The sequence below is a fragment of the Rhinolophus hipposideros genome (genome assembly GCF_964194185.1).
Source record: "Rhinolophus hipposideros genome assembly, chromosome: 10".
In the NCBI taxonomy this organism is placed as follows: Eukaryota; Metazoa; Chordata; class Mammalia; order Chiroptera; family Rhinolophidae; genus Rhinolophus; species Rhinolophus hipposideros.
In genome coordinates, this window is record NC_138056.1 from 28,983,505 (window position 1) to 29,004,211 (window position 20,707).

Genomic DNA, 20,707 nt, shown 5'->3' on the forward strand with positions numbered 1-20,707 from the left:
CAATTAAGTTCGCGAACTCATCCTAGAAAAAGTGCTACACACCTCACTGTTGAATATCATTACAGTAACCTTTGAAGTCCTCCCCTTGGGAACCTATGCACCAACACCAGTGCCCAGTCCACCCTTCAAAGCAATTTTGGAACTCTTTTTCTGGAAGGGCCATCAGAGCTGTGGTTATATTACCCTTGATGTCCTGAATGTCATCAAACTGTCTTCCTTTCAATATTTCCTTTATCTTCAGGTAAAGAAAGACGTCATGGAGGCCAGATCATGTGAGTGGGGAGGCTGTTCCAATACAGTTATTTATTTTCTGGCTAAAAACTCCCTCACAGACAGTGCTGTGTGAGCTGGTGCTTTGTCATGATGCAAGAGCCATGAACTGTTGGCAAAAAGTTCAGGTCATTTTCATCTTTTTCACGCAGCCTTTTCAGCACTTCCAAACAGTAAACTCGGTTAACTGTCTAGTTGGTACAAATTAATCATGAATAATCCCTCTAATATCAAAAAAGATTAGCAACATCATTGCAACCAGTTCACTACCTTAATTGTCCGACTTCATATGATAATTTCAATATTTGAAGCCCATGGACACCTTTTAAGTTCTGCAAATTCTCGCTTATGGTAGTTTGTTCAACACATTGTTGTGTTAGTTGTGATTTGTGTAAATCTAGGTTGGATTTCTGAGTATTTAGAGTAGGTTTTTTGTTCTCTTCCTTATTGAGCCACAGTAGACAAATAATATTTCTTGCCTCTCTGTTTGCACAATGTGGCTTTTCTAGCCCATTCTTTAAATGACGGTACAGATATTCCTTGCATTACATGGCTCTACAAAGTACAAGTTTCAATTACCACAGTGTAATTAAGTAATACCAGTTTCCCAACAACACAATTAGAAATCCCTTCCCATGATATGTTAATGATATGTAGCTGAATAAAGTACATACTTCCTTGTTATATCTTTAATCCATAAATCACTACCAAAATAACAGGTGTACATCAGGATCAGTGACGAATAACATGACTCGTTCAAAATCTGACTGTGATCGATCAGCCGTTATTTAGTTCATGCACAGAAAGCAAACAATGCAGTTGTGTTGCCTCTGTCTGACAGTGATAAACCCATATAACATTTTACAAAAATTGATACTCAAGAGAGGGACTGACAGACAAAGATGAAAGAAAGTACAGTGGAAAGGAATAGAGAGAATGCTGGAATTGAAACTGAAATCAAACAGAAATTAAATAGTTTTCTGCTTTCCCTAATACATTCCAAACTATCCCTTCATTTCAAATAATATATTGATGTTAGCCTTATTTTCTTAATATAGCACTATTTTTATTCAACTCTGAATAGGAGATAGATTCTTTCCCTAAAGAGGGACGTATCCATGTTAGGTGAATAAACTTTGAGAAAAATGTTTATGTAAAGCCTGAGGCCCTCAATGGGCATATATATTTGCATGGCCTCCCTTTAATCAACAGCTGAGTTTTATTTTTGCTGAGCAGATAAATGAATTGTTCAGTACAAGAGTGAAAAATGAAGGGAAATGAAGAGATATTTGAAGGGAAAGATCAGAGATATTTAATGTGGAATTTAAAGTTTCTTATTATTTGATTGTGATGTAGCTACCTTTCCTGATCTGTTTTCGATCTTTAATACATTTCTTACTAACGGGTTCAGAAGTTGGATCTATTTGTTCATGTACTTATTATAATGGCGTCTTGCCATTTGGTAATCAAGTACATGCTCTTCAGCATTCAAGATGGTGCTTGAATTAAATTTACCTCAAAGTCAAATATCGTCTATAAAGCCTTTCTTTTAGACTGTGTTCTTTTTACCAACATTCATGTGATGCTACTCTTTGAATTTTGGGTGCATGATTGCATATATCTCTGGATACACACTAATTTCACTGGACAAACATTTCCCCCTTGCTCCCAGCAAGTAAAAGCAATTTACATATTAACTTGAATATCTGACTCTATCTCGTGGGTTTTTTCTTGTTTGTTTGTTTTTTGTTTGTTGTTTTCAGGAGGCATTGGCGATGACATTATCTTCTTTGGCCGACAATACTCAATGTTTGTACTAGTCTGTATCGTACAATGAAAACTCTACTATTACACTGCAGTTGGATTTTCCATTCATTGTTTCACACACAGCATATTTCCTCTTTCTCCTCTCAAAAGCTAAACCATAAACTACTTGAGCATAAAAGCATGTATTATTTTGTATCCTGTAAAATGTTTATCACAGCGCTTAAGCCCACAGAGGATAGGGAGGAAGTAGTTCTGAATTTCCCATAGTTTTATTTTAAGTGTTTCAGCCAGCCATACTCCACCTAGTTCTTCATGCTTTTAACAATAATTTATCCACCAATCACCAAATACTTATTAAGAACTCATTATTTGTCGATGGATAAATTTCTGGGCATGTGTATAACTACAGTATGCACAAGTGAAAAGAGTTTTTATACTCCTAGGGAATAGGAATCTATCATTTTTATCGTGATCAAAATCTTATTGTAATGTTTCATTTCAAAAGCCACGCTGACTAAATTATATAATTAAAATGGGCAAATGATTATTGCTCAGCTTTTCACTGGATCAATTACAATTTGAGTTGTTCCTTTCTAACGACCAAACTTACTTAATATTTAAGGTCTCAATTATAAAATCGATTCCAGAAACAGACAAAGGCATTAAAGGAAAATGGGTCTATAGTAATCTACCATATATCCCAATTGTGGGTCCTTTCACTCTAAGACCTCTCAGTAGGACTGAGAAGCATCTCCCTTTGCCATAGCAAACCATGAATGTTTAATATATTTCAACTTCTAAATGTTTTATCACCTCAAAAACAATTTGATGCCTTAAATGGTTTATTTGACACTAAAATAGCAATTAAAATGAGAAAGAGTAACTTTTACTGGATGAAGGAGCCCTTCCCTCTGAAGAAGAAAGAGAAGGAGGTGGAAGAGGAAAAGGAGGAGGAAAAGAAGGAGGAAATGAAAGTGGAAGAGGAGGAAAAGGAGGAGGATAAGAAGGAAGGAAGGAAGGAAGGAAGGAAGGAAGGAAGGAAGGAAGGAAGGAAGGAAGGAAGGAAAAGGAAGGAAGGAAGGAAGGAAGGAAGGAAGGAAGGAAGGAAGGAAGGAAGGAAGGAAGAAAGAAAGAAAGAAAGAAAGAAAGAAAGAAAGAAAGAAAGAAAGAAAGAAAGAAAGAAAGAAAGAAAGAAAGAAAAAGATAGAAGAGATCGATTTCAGAAACAGAGAAGAACCTAAAAGGAATGTGGGTCTTTAGACACTCTATGATATGTCCACACTCTAGCATATGTCCACAAATGCTACTTTAATTTACCCAGGTCTGTAAGATCTGGCAAACAAAAGCACCTATGACACAGCTGTGAATCTAGAAGCAACTTAAGAATGACACAATTCAAATACTTTACTTTGCTAGGAAAGGTGTGGAAGTATTACCTATCGATATGATCTAAATCTGTGCAAAAAAGATTAAAGCAGCAATACATTTTGACAAGGAAAGAATGTCAGAACATCATAGACTTTCGGCCAGTGATTTTCTTCCAATTCTTTTTCTTGGAAAACTTTTTGGGGTTTATTCCTTCACTGCTAAGGTTTATTGAAGTAGAATACTTGTTTTTCCATCTTCTAATCTACATAAACACCATCACCAACACGTTTTATTAATAAGTGTATATTAATTTGTATTGATTACTAATTCTAATATAGTTCTTACTATATGATATGCACTGTTCTATACACTTTGTGTGGGTGTGTGCCTGTGTGCGAGTTTGTGTCTGTTTGTATAAAACTTCTTTAATCCTTATGACACTATGAGCCAGGTGCCATTATTATTCCATTTTACAGATTTGATGAATCAACATACATCTATAACTTGTCCAAGGTCACAAAATTAGTTAGTAGCAGAACTTAGATTAGTACCAGAAAAATTTGGACCTGAAATCTAAATTTTAACCCAGTATACTCTCTATAACCATCAACAGTGGATCGAAGTGACTTTTCAACAAACCCTTATGTTTGTAGATCTGCATGTATGCATGTATGCAGAACTTTTTATGCATAAGTCTTTAGATTTAGAAAAATAACTGGAAGGAAATGAACCAGTAGGATAGAAGTTGTGATTTGTTGGTTATAGTTTATGATTGATCTCATGTGATCATTTATATTTTATACATTTTCCAAATATTCTATAATATGCATGCATTGGTCATATTTCCATGAAACAACATATTCACAAAAATGTTTATAACATGAATATAAATGTTCAAAGTGAATGGAACAACCTACCTAAAATTTCACCTGTGACTCTGATACTTTATGGCCTCTTTTCCTGCTTTAATTTTCTCTCTGGCACCGGTTACCATTTCTTTGATATATTTTGCATTCTCTTTACTTATATTGTCTCTCTCTACCAGTAGAATATTAACTCCTTTAGAATAATTTTTTTAAGGTTTGTTTATAGCTGGAATTAAAACAGTGCCTAGTACATTATATGAAACCAATCACTATTTGGTCAGTAAGTAAAAACAATTGAAAGAGTATAACAAGTAGTGGCTTAAAGAGCCACACTTGAATTAAAGGAAAATTTATCCATTGATGATGCTTTATAAATATGCAGTGAAGTTATTATTAAAAGAACACTTATTTTCTTAAGTTCATTTGACCAGGTATGACTTTTCATCATAAAGAAGACAAAAATTTGAGCAATCAATATATTTTTAAGGATTTCAGTCATTCCTAGTGCATATGCTATTCTAAACAGGGCAAGTTCATTTTAACTGCAAATAGATTTATTCCTCACATCAATGAGTAGTCTGAGTGCACAGAGTGAGAGAAAAGATGAGAAGGTGTTCATCTGCTCAGTTCCATTCTCTTTGGGCTATCAGCAGGGTACAGGAGATAGAACAATGGACGTTCACAAATTAAAAATTTTTTGAGCATCCAAGGATCAACTCCCACATGGTAGTTCATTGATACACCAGACTGGGAGAATTTCAACTTACAAAACAACAGTAAACAAGACAGTAGGAAATACTGTTCTGATACAATGGAAGAAGATGCATTCTTTTTACAAGGATAGAATAGAGAAAATGAGGATAAAGTTAGAGATAAAGAAATAAAATCACAACTTTGTTGAAAGTAAGAGCTAAAATTGGAGGAGTATCCTACAGGTTGCCAAGGGCATTAGAAGAAAAGTGACAAAGGAAAAAAAAAAAAGAACTGGTAATTGACAGTGCATTGTTACTTCCTAATTAAAAAGTCAGAAAGCATGAAAAATCAGCTTTATGTTATACCTGTAAGCCTCAGAGCTCTCAAATTAAAACTTTTTTTTTTCTTTTTTTGAGGAAGAAAAGGTGATAGAAGAGGAGGAAGTTGAAAATTAGAAAATACCAAAGAGAAATGGTATAGTTTCTTTGACATTCAAATGTATCCAGATAGCACAGATTTTGAAAGATTTCCTAGACTCCTTTTTGAAATCTGATATTTCAGAATTAAGCTTCTGCTTCTTTTGCCACCTTCACTGTCGCTACTCACCTACACACACACACACACACACACACACACACACTCACACACATACATACACACAAAGAGACAGACAGAGATTCATATCATTTGTAAAGATTTCTATTATTTTAGAGTCATCTTATGTAGAAAAGAAAAATAAATGAGACCTTATTTTCGATGAATATGAGCTCAGTAAATTGGGGGAGATATAAAATTACCTATGCCACAATTGCAGATCTTTGTGCTTGTTTGAACCATGAAGTATCGTATACAAAGGCACATTCTTTAGAAGGATTCCTTTTCTCTCCCTCACACCCCTTCTCTGCTTCTTTCCACCTCCCACATATGGCACTGGCCAAAGGTTATATTTCATACAAAGTTAGGTAAAAATAAAAAACATCAGTCTTTGCCAATTTTATTTCCAGAAAATATATAATTTTATTTTAAATTATTCATATTGAGGTTCTTGACATAAACTTTGATAAGGAGATCATTCAGAAACTGATGTTAGAGCTAACCTTTAATTCTTGTAGGAAAATCACAGCTCACAGATTCTTCTGGCTCACTCTACAAAACCCACAAAGCTATCTGTCAGTAACGTTTGCATTCACAGTGATTAGGCACAGAAAGCTGTCTCAGCACTTTTGGACAACAGTTCTTTGTCACCAGGATGTGTTGCCCACTCAGGTGGAATTTAATACTGCAGAATTCAGTATTTTAACTGGAGAGAAAATCAATACAGAGATTATGCTGTCTCTACATGATGGCCTTGCAGGCATAAACAGGGAAGATTCATGGAGCTAGGCCTTTTCGGACAAATGGCAATGATGCATTAGAACGACACTGAAATTACTGAAAATAGTAGCGGGGAGTGTATTGTTGAACCAGTAAGGATTTCAAACCCAAGGAATAGGTCCAAGCCCAGGCTTCTGGGTGATCCTCAAAACAAACGGGACAGGCGTGCAGAAATAAGACTAAGTTTGCCAACAGACCCATTCTGTGTGGGGGAAGACAAATTAAAATCTCTTCCCAGCTTGCTGGATTTGGAACAGTACCCAGGATCCTGGAGCCACGTGGACCCACACAAGGCAGGCAGCACATCGGCTGTCATGCTGAAACTGTGCAAAAGGATGTGGCTAAAATATCTGTACCACAGATGTTAATTAGTTTCTACTAGTCCATCTCATTTCCTAAGGAACATTGAAAGTTAACATATCCTTAACCCCTACTGCAACGGCAGTCCGTTAAGGACTGTCCTGGTCATGGGTGAATGGACCAAAATTAAGCCACTGAACTCTGAAAAAACAATCTCCTATCTTCTTAGAGACCTGTGGTATCTTCTTCCTTTGAGAGATGGGTTAGGCTAATTGGTTTCATCTCTTTCTTTCTATGACTTATGTTAAGGAACATGAGAAAACACAATTATCAGTAAGAACTGAAGCTGACTGGAGACTTGAAGAAAAGAGAAATTCATTAAAAAAGGGTGTAGACTGCCTCAAGAATACACTTGGAAATTCTAATAGCAAGGACTGTGTCCACCCAAAATTCAGCTAGGAATTCTTACTCCCCAATGGACTGTATTTGGAGAGAGGGCCTACAAAGATGTAATTAACGTTAAATGAGGTTATATGGGTGGGGCTCCAATACAGTATGACTAGTGTCCTTATAAGAAGAGGAAGAGACAATAAGGGTGCATGCACACAGAGAAAGGGGCCATGAGGACACAGCGAGATGGCTATCTGCAAGCCAAGGGGAGTGGCCTCAGGAGAAACCAAACATGCAGCACCTTCATCTTGGACTTCCAGCCTCCAGAACTATGAGAATTCCATTTCTGTTGTTCCAGACATCCAGTCTGTGCTATTTTGTTATGAAAGCACTAAAAATAATCCTGACTAATACAAACCCTGAAAGTGGGCATCAATCAGATCAGATTTGCACATGGATTGCCTGATGAGTTTGTGTTCTGCCGTTAACTAACAGGATGATTTATGGAAAGTTATTCAATCTCTGTAGGTCACAACTTTTTTATCTGGATGATGGGAGAATTTCATGTCTAAGACATACCCAATTCTAAAGGTAATGGAAATGGTGACTCCTAATTGTGCCAACCCACCAAGATTTCCCATTCTCTTGACAAATGCTCCTAACAGACTTCATTACTCACTGTAGAAAACATATTCAGTTATAGCATTTGTTCTTGACTGATGCATGCACATTTTAGTTCCATCAACTGAGCTGTATGAGTCTTGAGGGAAGACTCCAGATCATGCATTTATCTAGTCATTTAAGAAATATTTACTAAACATGTGTAAAGAACCATTGATGCTGAGAACAAAATTATGAAGAGGATACATATGATACCTTCTCTCATGGGACAGAGTAACGAGCAAAATTATGCAAGTTAATTCAGAAATGTATTTTATTAGTTGCTAAAGCAATCTACTAATACTTGCTTCATAAATATTTGGAAAAAAACAGTATAATGTCATATTGAAATTTAAACGTCTAATTAATTTAGGAGAGGGACTGATAATTTGAGGCATGTACCGGGGCACAATTTGTTCATGCATTTAAAATGAGTGGTGAAATTTATCTGGTTGGGGTCATCCCTAGCTAGCATTTCATAACTGCCACAAGGCAATCTGCTCAAAAACATGCAACCTTTGCTTGCCATCAGTCATTCCTTTAAGATAATTGTCTTGCTTGGTGTAATAAGAGGGATTTCAGGGTATAGCTGTTATAGAGTTCATAAAGACCAATCTGAATTTAAGTAACTTAAACTTGCAGAGCTTCAATTCCCATAATTAAATGGTGGAAAAACATAATCCTCCTTGAACAGTTATTGTGAAAATTAGAGATATGATACATAAAACTCTAAGCTAGCTATTTAATACACAGCAGGCATGCAGAATGTATATCATTGTTATTTTGTTTCAAAGTAAAAATGGCAAAATTATTTTTAATGATTGATTGTGGCTTCCTGGAGCAGCATCACGAGACAGATTTTTTTTTTTAAGAGATTTTTATCAGGGAAGGGGAACAGGACTTTATTGGGGAACAGTGTGTACTTCCAGGACTTTTTTCCAAGTCAAGTTATTGTCCTTTCAATCTTAGTTGTGGAGGGTGCCGTTCAGCTTCAAGTTGTTGTCCTTTCAGTCTTAGTTGGGGAGGCTGCAGCTCAGTTCCAGGTCCAGTTGCCCATTGCTAGTTGCAGGGGGCGCAGCCCACCATCCCTTGCGGCAACCTTGTGGTTGGGAGGACATGCTCCAACCAACTGGGCCATTTGGGTGCTCAGTGGCAGCTCAGATCAAGGTGCCGTGTTCAATCTTAGTTGCAGGGGACGGTGCCCACCATCCCTTGCCAGACTCGAAGAGTTGAACTGGGAACCTTGTGGTTGAGAGCCCACTGGCTCATGTGGGAATCGAACCGGCAGCCTTCGAAGTTAGGAGCATGGAGCTCCAACCGCTTGAGCCACCCGGCTGGCCCCACGAGAAAGATTTGAGTCTGCAATATGACTCAATATCTATGGCCATTGTCAATGAGAAATTTCTGCCATGGGCATCAGAGAGAGAAGCTGCAATCTGAGTCACATTTAATTGTCATTCTCCTATTAAAAACTCCTATTTGAAGGAAGGAATGATAAATGGAGGGAGCGATGTTCAGTTCCAGTAACTGTCCAGAATTCTTGAATCAAGCACTAAGTCCAAAGAATTGTCCATTGTTCCCCTGAATTCTGATGGAGATATGTAGAAGAATGGAGGAGGTGAGGAATTTTACAAAAATCTGGAATAAAGTTCATCACTCAGGCAGAGTCAAATGACAACTAGCTATGGAGAGGAGATGAAAATCTTAAGGAAATAGTGAGAATTGCAAAAGGAAATTGGAGTGTCAAAGGACTAATAATAAATAGTTACTGATGGTTTTATAAGTGGTTTCTACTGTACTACCGGGGCCATGCTTAAAGTGGTTGGAATAATATTTTCAGAATTATTACCTTCTAAATCATCAGGGCAACAAGTACCAAAGTTGGCAGTTGACACCAGAAGCCTAATTACCATCCATTTTGCTTTACCTTCAGAATAAATATGTTTATGGAAAATGTTCTCTACTCTTTTAGCCTGGCAATTATAAAGGAGAAGCATAAACGACAATGGTTCAACTAAATCATTACAATTACATCATCAGTTATATTATAAAAGGCAGTTAGATACCATTTCTGTGTTAAATGCAATTACGTTTTATTATAATATTACAATAAAGAATAAATCTCTTTACAGTGCAGTTTCCATTTGTTCTGTTATGGTGCGGGACAAAACAATAAAATGCCATATTGGAAATAAAAAAGAAATCTAATATTTCCCAAACTTCTGTTAAGTACAAAATGCTTGCAAAAGCACCCAAGGAACTTTTTTCCCCAAGACAGTGGAACTCTTAACAAATACTCATTAAGGACCTGGATACCTCTCATTTCAAACAACAGTTTTTCATTATCCAGGCTGTAATACAGTACTGACCTCTGATATGGTTGAACCAGTCATCAAATTAAATAAAACTGGCCTTTCTGGGCCTCTGGCAAACAAGTATAAAATGTAGTCACATGCTGAGTAGGAAGCTCAATAGGATAAAATTTAGGGGTGAAATTTCATTCACACACCTAATGCAGGAGGCTTTTTTAAAAATTGAAGTATAATTGATATGTAACATTATATTAGCTTCAGATGTACAACATGATTTTTTATTTGTATATATTGTGAAACGATCACCATAAGTCTAGTTAACATCTGTCACCACATAGTTATAATTTTTTTCTTTTCTTGTGATGAGAAGTTTTATGATTTATTCTCTTTTAGTAACTTTCAAATATGTAGTACAGTATTAACTGTAGTCACCATGATGTACATTACATCCTCATGACTTATTTATTTTGTAACTGGAAGTTTGTACTTTTTGACCCTCTTCAGCCATTTGCTCCCTGCCCCCTCCAACACCCTGCCTCTGGCAACAACTGATCTGTTTTCTGTATTTATGAGCTTGGCTTTTTTTGTGTGTTTTCTTTAACATTCCATATGACATATAAATGATATCATACAGTATTTGTCTTTCTCTGTCAGACTTACTTCACTTAGCATGTCTCTGAGGTCCACCTATGCTCTCACAAATTCAAGATTTCTATTTCATGGCGAAATAATATTCCATCAGATATATGAATGTGAATATACACATATTCACATACATACATATCACACTTTCTTTGTCCATTCATTCATTGATGAACACTTAGGTTGCTTCCATGTCTTGACTATTATGAATAATGTTGCAATGAACACACGGGGGTGAACGTATTTGAGTTAGCATTTTCGTTTTCTTCAGATAAATACCCAGGATTAGAATTGTTGTATTATGTGGTAGTTCTATTTTTATTTTTTAGAGAAAACTCCATACTGTTTCCATAGCGGCTGTACCAATTTACATTCCCACCAATAGTACACACAGACTTCCTTTTCTCCACATCCTTACCAACACTTATATCTTGTCTTTTTGATAACAGCCATACTACTATGCTGGTGCAAAAGTAATTGCAATTTTTGCAATTATTTTTAACCTTTTAAACTGCAATTACTTTGCACCAATCTAATAACAGGTGTAAGGAGATACTATCTCATTTAGGTTTTGATTTGCATTTACCTGATGATAGTGATGTTTAGCAACTTTTCACGTCACTGTTGGCCATCTTATGTCTTCTTTGGAAAAATGCCAATTTAGATTCTCTGATCATTTTTAATTAGACTTTTTTCTATAGAGTTGTGTGAGTTCTTTATATATTTTGGGGTATTAATCCACTATCACGTATAATTTGCATATATTTTTTCTCATTCATTAGGTTGTCTTTTCATTATGTTGATGGTTTTCTTTGCTGTGCAGAAGCTTTTTAGCTTGGTAGAGTTCTGCTTGTTTGTTTGGCTTTTATTGACTTTGCTTTTGGTGTCAAAGCCTGAAAATCACTTCCAATACCTACGTCAATACAGACCTTTACTGTATATGCACCTAGTACTTATTCAAAGTTGTCAGTTCTCTAAAGGTATCAGGTTATCCACTTAATTGCAGAAGACTTATCTCAAACATATTTATGACTTGTCCATCTACCCCCAAAATTTCACTAAAATAAGAATAATACAAATCATTTTCAATCTATGAGACAAGAAAACATAATTAGATAATATCAACTAAGAAATTTTAATAGATTTTTAGAATATAGCAATAAGGTGACAGAGGAAACTAATGAAGTAGAAAAAGCAAAACATGCAGAAGGGATTCCATGAGTCCTTCACTAAGAAGTTCACATTTGTTATCATTTATTGTGGAAAGCTGGGTGACTCCTACAGCTAAAACAGATTGGCATTCTGTCTACAGAGAGGTTCATCTGCCAGGACTCCTCCCCAACTACAGAAGGATAATGATAAATGAGCTTCTACCTACTAAAAATGACAGCTTCAGTCTCCTCTCACTGTTCTCCTCCTAAAATGCCAGCACCTTTTTGTGCTTCCTACATCCAGCTCTCAAGTAGTCAGGGAATTGAATGTATCTCCTCTATTTCTGATTCCCCTACAATGAAGTACATCAGGAACCAGGCCCAGCCTCCAGATTTTCTGGGGGGCCTTTTTTGAACCCCAGGTTCAGCCTGAGATCTATAGATATTTAAGATAGCCAGCAAAATGAAAGACAGATAACAGAGGAAAACCATATATAGTAACAAAACAAAACAACAGGAGGTAACAAAAGCAATGCAGCATGCTGAAACAGAGGGAGGGAGGGAAGGAGGGAGGGAGAGAGGGAGAGAGAGGGAGAGAGAGAGAGGGCAAAGAAAGGAAAAATGTTATAAAATACAAAAAAAATAATCACAATTATAATTTTCAGAGAGATTAAAAAAGGTCAAGGACATGTTATATAATGTATATTTTATATATAATTAAAAATAAAATTCATATTTATATACACTTATGTATATATAAAAACATACACATTGGCAGTCAAGTTCCACTCTGACCAAGAAAGAGTAATGGAAATCAAATATACCTTCCCATTTGAAATAATCTTTTGCAAGTCTCTAGAGATTAGGCATCAAGGGAGAGTAAGCCCTGAGAGATGAGTAACAAGTGAGGTGAGCCCCATGATTCCGACAGTTTACTGTCTGGACAGATTTTCCAAGACATGTTGCACCATGAGAATCCAATGTTGCACCATGAAAATTCCCAGGCCCTGGGAATAGGGCCTGGGAAGTGCAAAGGTGTGGGGCATGATATTGCTGTTTGTAATGTCGACAGAAAAAAACATCCAGCCTAAGAGAAAGCTTGTAAGAGTTTATCTGAGCAAACTGACGACTATTGCCAATAAGCAAAGTCTCAATGGATTGAGAAAATGCTCCAGAAAATGGCCATTTTGCAACTTATTTTATACATTAGAATCAAAGGAGGAGGGTTACATGAAATCCATTGGTTGTAGATTAAGGGGGTGGGAGAAAGCAAAGCGGGCAAATTTCTGGGATTGGATAAAAAGCAGAATGGAGAGACACACACTTCTTTTACATTGGTGGATACAGGATAATTAATATCATTTTACAGCACATAGAGATGGTATTTGGGGAACAAGATAACAGTGAGAGATTTTTGTAGTTTCCTGCTCTGGTGTGGTGGGTTGTGCCCCCTTGGGAGTCCAGAAAAAGGGATTACTCTGACATTTCAAGGGTATGTTACCTTAGATGAAAAAAGACGACAGACAAGCTTACTTAAGGTACAGACTGACCTTTGTTAAGAAGCTACAGGCCAAGGATGTGACTTCCTGCCACGGCCCACCTTAGTTAGGAATTTGTATGTTCTCACCATCCTATATGGTTATTTTCCGTCTCCTGAGCTTGTCAGGTTTGACATGGGTCCCCTTTTCCATCCACAGTTTGTTTGTTTTTAAGTCATTTGTCAGTATTCCAGTCTTTTTTAAACCATACACATATTACTTTGATTTTTTAAAGTGTTTAATGGGAAATCAGCAACTGTTTTAGCAATCAATAAATATCTCCTATTAGTTCAGCTCTGCACAAGCCACTATTCACATGCTGAATCATTTATTTTCAGCAAAATATGCTTTATAGTCAAAAGGAAAAAAACAGCTGTATAAAATAATTTTAATAGAAGCCTGAATTTCATTACCCTTGCATACCAATTTAAAAAAAAATTAGTATTTACTGTGTGTTAGGCAATGATTTAATTTCGGCAATAAAAATTAATAAGAACCTGTTCTCAACAGATTATAGTTTATAGGTGGGTGGTAGCAGTAAGTAAATACAAAATTAGAATTCACTGTGATTATGCTCAAGGCAGAGAGGATGGCAGCTGGATTTAGTTATGAAAAAATGTCAAAACTGGGATAGTTTCCAAGTTTATAGCAAAACTTCTTGGATGGACAAATGTAATCAAGATAATGAAGGAGAAAAAGTGTGAATGATCTAATATTTACTGAACAGCAGGCACAAGGCCAGAACATTAGAATTTGAAAGAGAACATATACCTTCCAGATCACTGAAAGAGTTGAAAATCAACAAACTAAAGTTTAATGTAGCAAAGACAGAAAGCAAAGGAAATGCTAAAGTTCAAATCCAGGAAGCATTAAACAAAATTTTCAAAGGCAAGGCACATCCATTTTGATAATTATAATTCATATATTGGTAAAGTTCTTCAATTCAAATTTCTAAAAAGAGCATTCTGGAGAAGTCACTTATTGAGGGAAAGCTTCTAATTCCCTCAATCTGAAATTCCAAATGAAATGACCACAGGGATCAGAAAAAGAGAGAGGGAAAGGAAATTAAACGAATGAATGAGTCTTCATTCCTACCTCCTGCTAGAACGTAGGAAAGAGTTATGGAATAGACAAAGCCAGATTAAATAAAGATGTCTAGTCATTTTTGGTGCTGTATTGCAAGGAGAAAGTTGAAGGGGTTCTGGTTTGAGTTTACTAATATTCCTTGATGGAAACAGCAAGGAAAAGTTGACAGGGCAGGGTAAGAGACTTTTCGGCATCCCTTCACCACTAGTTATTAATGGCTTAGAAGCAATAACTCACGGCTAGTGAGTCTATCCCAAAGAGAGAAACAAATGGAGGTGGAGTTTTTCATTGATATTACTGGGTTTACCTTGATACAGTAGGAAACAGAAACAAAAATGAATTAGACAAAAAACACAATTTTCCAAAAGTAGAAACCAGGCCCAAAATAAATTTTCATTAGTAAATTTGCCCAGAGGCATAGTGGACTGAGCAAACACTAACAAGATAAATGGCATCTATGAAGACTGCCCAAAGACCCGCTTCTTTTCCAAGTCATCTCAAGATTCTAGGTCACTGAACTGGCAAATGAACTGAGAGCAGTCATCCACCTTAAGATATGACTGAAGGGTATAACAGAATCTTTTCAAACTGCTTTGGGTCAAATACCTGGCTTATATAATGCTTTTATTTATTTATTTTTTTATCCATATAAGAGGAAATAATATGTTTCAAAGTTTGCTGAAGAGTAAAACTTTGAATAAGACATGCGACAATAAAGAAAATAGAGCATCTGCAATTTTCCCTTAAATAAAAATAGTATTCTCAAGAAATTAAGTTACAACACATTAAAATGGAAACAAAGTTAGGTAAATTGTAGGTATAATTTAGAACCAATAATAATTTATTGGTGACTATTTAAAATACTTTCTGCTGAAATAAAGAACAGAATCTACCCATGGAAAAAACTGAAGCATTGCTATGAGGAGACAATCTTAAGAAGCATTACCGGAATGTAAGCAAAAAGAGGACAAAGATGAAAATGACAAGATAAAAGATAAGTTTGGAGGGTGTATATCCCAGAGTTCATACAATTAACTGTGATGGTTGAACACAGAGGCAAGAATGAAAGAATCAGAAATAATAACGAAAGCATTGCTACAATAAAATTCCCTGGGCTTAAAAAAGATACTCTGAAGCTCAAAAGAGCTCCCCATACACCAGGCAAAACAATAGAAAGAAATTTAAAACTCTGATGTAACTGTTGGAAATCTGGATTTCATTGATAATGAGAAAATCTACAAGAATTGGAGCATAAAGGAGCAGCTTATCCCAAATAAAGAAAATATTGGCATGGATTTAGATTTCTCTTTTATAGTACTGAATTACATTATCATGGAGAAGTTATAACATTTAGAGGAAATCATTCTTATCCTAAGTATTCTACAGCAAAAAAATTTTCATTCATGTAAGAAGGTATCAAGAAAATGTATTCCATCAGATATATCTGTGTATTTTCTGAAAAAAAAAATCACAAAGTTGTACTCTTTTCAACGGAGAGATCAATCAAAATATATATAACTAAAAAATGTAAAACTTGTAAAAACGTATTGAAATGGATCCACCTAAAAATAAAATTAAACGAAGATAATAATAAACTAGAAAAAAATAATAATAAAGTCTAAATACTGATAAACTAGAAACTCAGAATCTAATTATTTTTTTTAAGTAGAATGTTTAAACAGGCACAATTTTAAAAGGTAATATTTTTTCCGAATTTTCTACAATAATCATGTTATCTGAAATTCAGTAACTTTTTTTTTTTCTTTTTTTTAGCTTAGGTCATGTGCAATTGTAACTGGACAAATCAAGTCCCGCTAAGCAGCCTATTTAAGCTTAGTGAGTGGCTGGAATAGATAACAGGTCCCAGACAAACAGGTCGCAAGTCTGTAATTGTGCAGCAATCACCACACCACTCTGGTGCTCATGGGACGTGCCTTGCTGACAAGCCTCAGTCATGCCTCCCAAAGGAGAATGGACATGGCTTTTACTCTTATCCACCATCCTTGTACAAAAGTTTGAAAATTGGATTCTTAGTATCAACAGTGGACTGGCTTGTAAACTTTGGTTTGCTTTTGCATGTTTCCACACAGGTCTGTCTGTTGTTTTGTGTTCCTCCCCCTCCCTGCCTCCCCTAAGCCTCCTCTCCTCTGCCTTCCATCTCTCCTTCCTTCCTTCCTTCTTTCTTTCAGATTAATGAAGCTCTAAGGTGAAATGAGTATTGCCAGAGGAGTATCTCTGCTCCAATAAGAAAGGAGGTCACTGTGCTTAACTCTTCATTTCTGCTAATATCAGGGCTCTGCCTAACACTAGGGAAGATGATTTCTTCGCTGGCTCATATTTCCTTAAAGTAATCCTCGTTTTCACGTGGTTTCTGTCAGTGACTAGGGGTTCCTACAGAATAGTACCATGTACTGGGGCAAACTGGGAAACGCTAGGCAAAAATAACAATAACTCCATGTACTTTAGGGATGTGTATTACGTGATCTGTACATCCTATTTTTGAGATGTTGTACACTGTAAACAGTTGTACAAGTGATAGACATTACTAGAACAGCTATATATAACCATTTTTTATTTTGATTTCAATAAGTAGGTTACACAAGAAATATCTGAACATGAATTTTAAAATTGGAAAGTTATTTTAAAACTCAGCTTCAAAGGTCAAACTCTAAGCTATGTCAAAGTAATTTGTAACTGTAATATTAAAATGATGCTCAGATTAATGATTAAGTGCATGCTGTGGATGAAAATCAGTTCTCTGAGTTGAGAGTGATTAATAATGTGTCCAAGTTAATGAAATAGTATTTCTTATCAACCAAAAATCTACTATAATAAGAAGGAGCTCATGACTTCCTTCAAAAGAGTCTCATAAACTTCAGTGTTTACATTAACGATCACGGGCCCTCCTGGGTAACAAGTTTTGCAATGAAGCAGAAGAAGTCCAAACTCACTAATTCCATAACAGCAACCACATGCTTCTCCTGAAAAACCGTCTCCTCATCTTAGGGTGGGATTCTATCTCCCATATTACATGTCTCCCGGAGAGCATCCCAATAGCAATCTCGTCACACTCCACCGTTAACCTGTATTTGCCCCGCAGTCTCTTCATAAGATTGTCATATCATAGAGAAAGAAGATCTCTTCTGATTTTTTTTCTCTAAATCCCTTGTATCTTCCACAATGCCTAGTAAAATTCACTGAGTGAGTAAATAAATTGAAATATGTATAAATGAATAATTTTGTTATATTTCAAGATTTGTTCCTGGTATTCAGGAACGCAGAGAAGTTAACCATAGATATATGATAAATAGACTTTAGGTCAAAAGTTTTGCTTAACGTTCATTATCCCCATTTTATGACCCTCTTAAACACAAGTATGAATTGGCCATCTTTGTAAGCTTAACTCAGCTTATAGACTCTAAACTTGAGAATATGGAAAACAGTAAGAATTCCTTCAATATTTTATAAAATAAATCCATTACAGAATCTCAAGCTAGGTCTCCAAGATTATAGCATTAAAAATGTTTCTGGGATTCTTGAAGGAATGTCATATGCCTTGTACAGTAATAGAGGTTTAATGTTAACCCTTACTAACTTTACACCTGACAAAATGACTTTCTATTTGACCAAAAACATCACTATTCCTTTTATAAGTGATGCTTAATTATTTGTTTATATCATACCTCATTTCATAAAATATTTAAGGCACATACATTTAAGTGGTGATGATTTCGGGTTTATGTTTGTTTCATGATCAGAAAGGGGATGAGACAAGGAGGAAAGAAAACAGTAAAAAAAACAGTATTGAAAAGTAACCCCCGGTTCCTCGTTTCCACCATCTTGGGGCCTGTGAAGGCCTGCTGGGGACAGGACTTCTAAAATGACAAATGTGTCTGGAAGGCAGTGGTCCAAGGCCATTTTCGCTGGCTACAAGTAGGGTCTTTGGAACCAGAGGGAGCCACAGCTCTTCTTAAAACTGAAGGTGTTTGTGCGCGAGATGAAACTGAATTCTGTCTAGGCAAGAGCTGTGCTTATGTGTACAGAGAACAACACAGTGACTCCTGGTGACAAACCGAACAAAACCAGAGTAATCTGGGGAAAGGTAACTCATGCTCATGGAAACAGTGGCATGGTTCCTGCCAAAAATTCCAAAGCAACCTTCCTGCTAAGGCCATAGGACACACAATCCGAGTAATGCTGTTCCCTTCAAGGATTTAAATTTATTGAAAAGTAAATAAAATGGATTTGTTTTCCTGTATTTTTGTTAAATAAAAAGTCACATGTTAAAAAAAGACATGGGATTTACTGAGGGGGTATTATTGAGATGGGAGAGCAGTTATACCTTTTTCTTCATCTCTGCAAATAGCACTTAATGAGCAGGGACAGAGAGAATGATTGTTCAATTGTAACCAGGATCTTTTGACCCAAGACCCATTTCTTGTTCCCTGTAGACACATAGTTTTGTATAAGGTGTTGTACAATCCATTAATTTTGAATGAAAGCAAATAAAACCTCGACTTTCAAGATACAAAACAAGCAATACCTGGATTACTTTCACAACAAATCATAAAATACAATCGCCAATTTTGGGGTTTCACCTTGATTCCTCTTTTTTCTCCCTTGTCTTTACCTCCTTCCTCACAAGTACTAATAAAAAGCAGAAAAATGTACTTCCTGTCCTTCAGGGACTGATAAGTGGAGGACATATGCCAGTAGGAGAATATGAGAGAAGAAGTGATACTGACTAGTTTTCAACATGGAAATAAGTAGAGAAAAATTCCTGACTCTGTAATTAGCTTGATAGAAATATTTCTACATGAGCTCTGTCCTGAAAATGCCATGTGAAGAAGTAATTTGATGTCTGGTTTGGACTTGAACAGAAGAGGGGTGTGATCATTTGGAACACAGATACTTGCCTTTTTTGTTCTGTGGCACCAATACTGCACTGTACTTGCTAGATACCCAGTGCATATCTGTTGTGTATTCATCATCATTGGATTCACATTTCTGATGATCAAGAAAGGTTAACTTCGATGTAGTTAAATACTTAGTAACTGCCAATCCTGTGACAGGCACTTTGCTAATTGCTAAGAATTGTCCTAATTGCTTCACATACAAGTATTTGCCATCCAATACTCAAGCAACCATATGAAGTAGGTATTATTTTATAGATTAAAAAAAATCACGTTTCAGATAAATTTTGAAGCTTTTAGGATGACACAGATAGTAAGTGACAGATCAAAAATTTGATAGTGGCATGCAACTGTTATCTTACAGTAAGTACTTCCATATATGAATTAGATCATGTAAAATTTTATTTAAAATATTTCCAAAAAATTAACATGGGCAGCACATTTTTTTTTCCTTTTTTAAATTTCAATATTGGATGAGCTCCCGGGAGTTCACTCCAAGGATAAAGCGGACTATTCCTGTTTTTAAAGCTGTTTTGCTTGCTCTCAAAATTTTAAGTGATTCCTGGACCAAAAGAGCACTTTTATGCCTAAAGCTGGTGTCCAAACTGATGACAGCCATTTATTTTTTCAATAAATATAATTGGCTAACAGATAGCTCTGTGTTGAAAGATCATGAGTATTGACGGAGAAGGACATACATTCTAGCAAAGCTTCCTCAGCAGATGTCAAATTTTATTCACTATTATACTTTCAATGTTTAGCATAGTGCCTGGAACATAGATATTCAGTAAGTATTTGCTGAAACACATAATCCTGGGACATAAAGTAAGGCACATCATGCTTCCTGGTCCCTGTCATTTCCCATCCCAGTACATATACCTCATACAAATAAACTGAACACTCACTATTCATATCCAAGGGAAATAACTGTACAAACAGCAAATCCAGATTGAAAAGGGGAGGATGGAGGATATGGGACTAAATGGGGTTGAGTGTTCTGTAAGAAGGTGGTTTAGAATAGCATAGGATTGGAAGGGAGTCTTTCTGGATGGTAAGAAAATCTTCAGATATTGTAACCATCCTATAAAAAGTGAGATATAAGCTGTAACAGAAATTCTGAAATATTCTTTGTTGAGATCCCTGTTGTACCTGTTACTGAGTTCCATAAGCACCCATAATCCTTCCACTTTGCATAACACACAAAGACCATATCCTGGAGTGTTCATCCTAACTGTTTATCAGTACACTATTTTTCCTAATCCCATTTTTCAGGGTAATTTATGGCAGAAACAAATGACTCTTCTTAAACATAATGTATCTCATGGTGCACTAGCAAGTCCATGAGATTTATTCCCAAGTTTGCCACATATTAGCTAT

The 20,707-nt window shown here is 35.9% G+C and overlaps 1 protein-coding gene and 1 pseudogene across 2 annotated transcripts in view; one reads left to right on the forward strand and one right to left on the reverse strand.

The window, feature by feature from the left end:
* Window positions 1–20,707, reverse strand: part of ANO3 (anoctamin 3) — a 233,227-nt gene that overhangs the window by 202,395 nt on the left and 10,125 nt on the right. The gene's annotated exons all lie outside the window — the stretch shown is intronic.
* LOC308503865 (large ribosomal subunit protein eL33-like) lies at window positions 18,276–18,635 on the forward strand (annotated as a pseudogene). The gene has a single exon. The product of its transcript is annotated as a large ribosomal subunit protein eL33-like (transcript).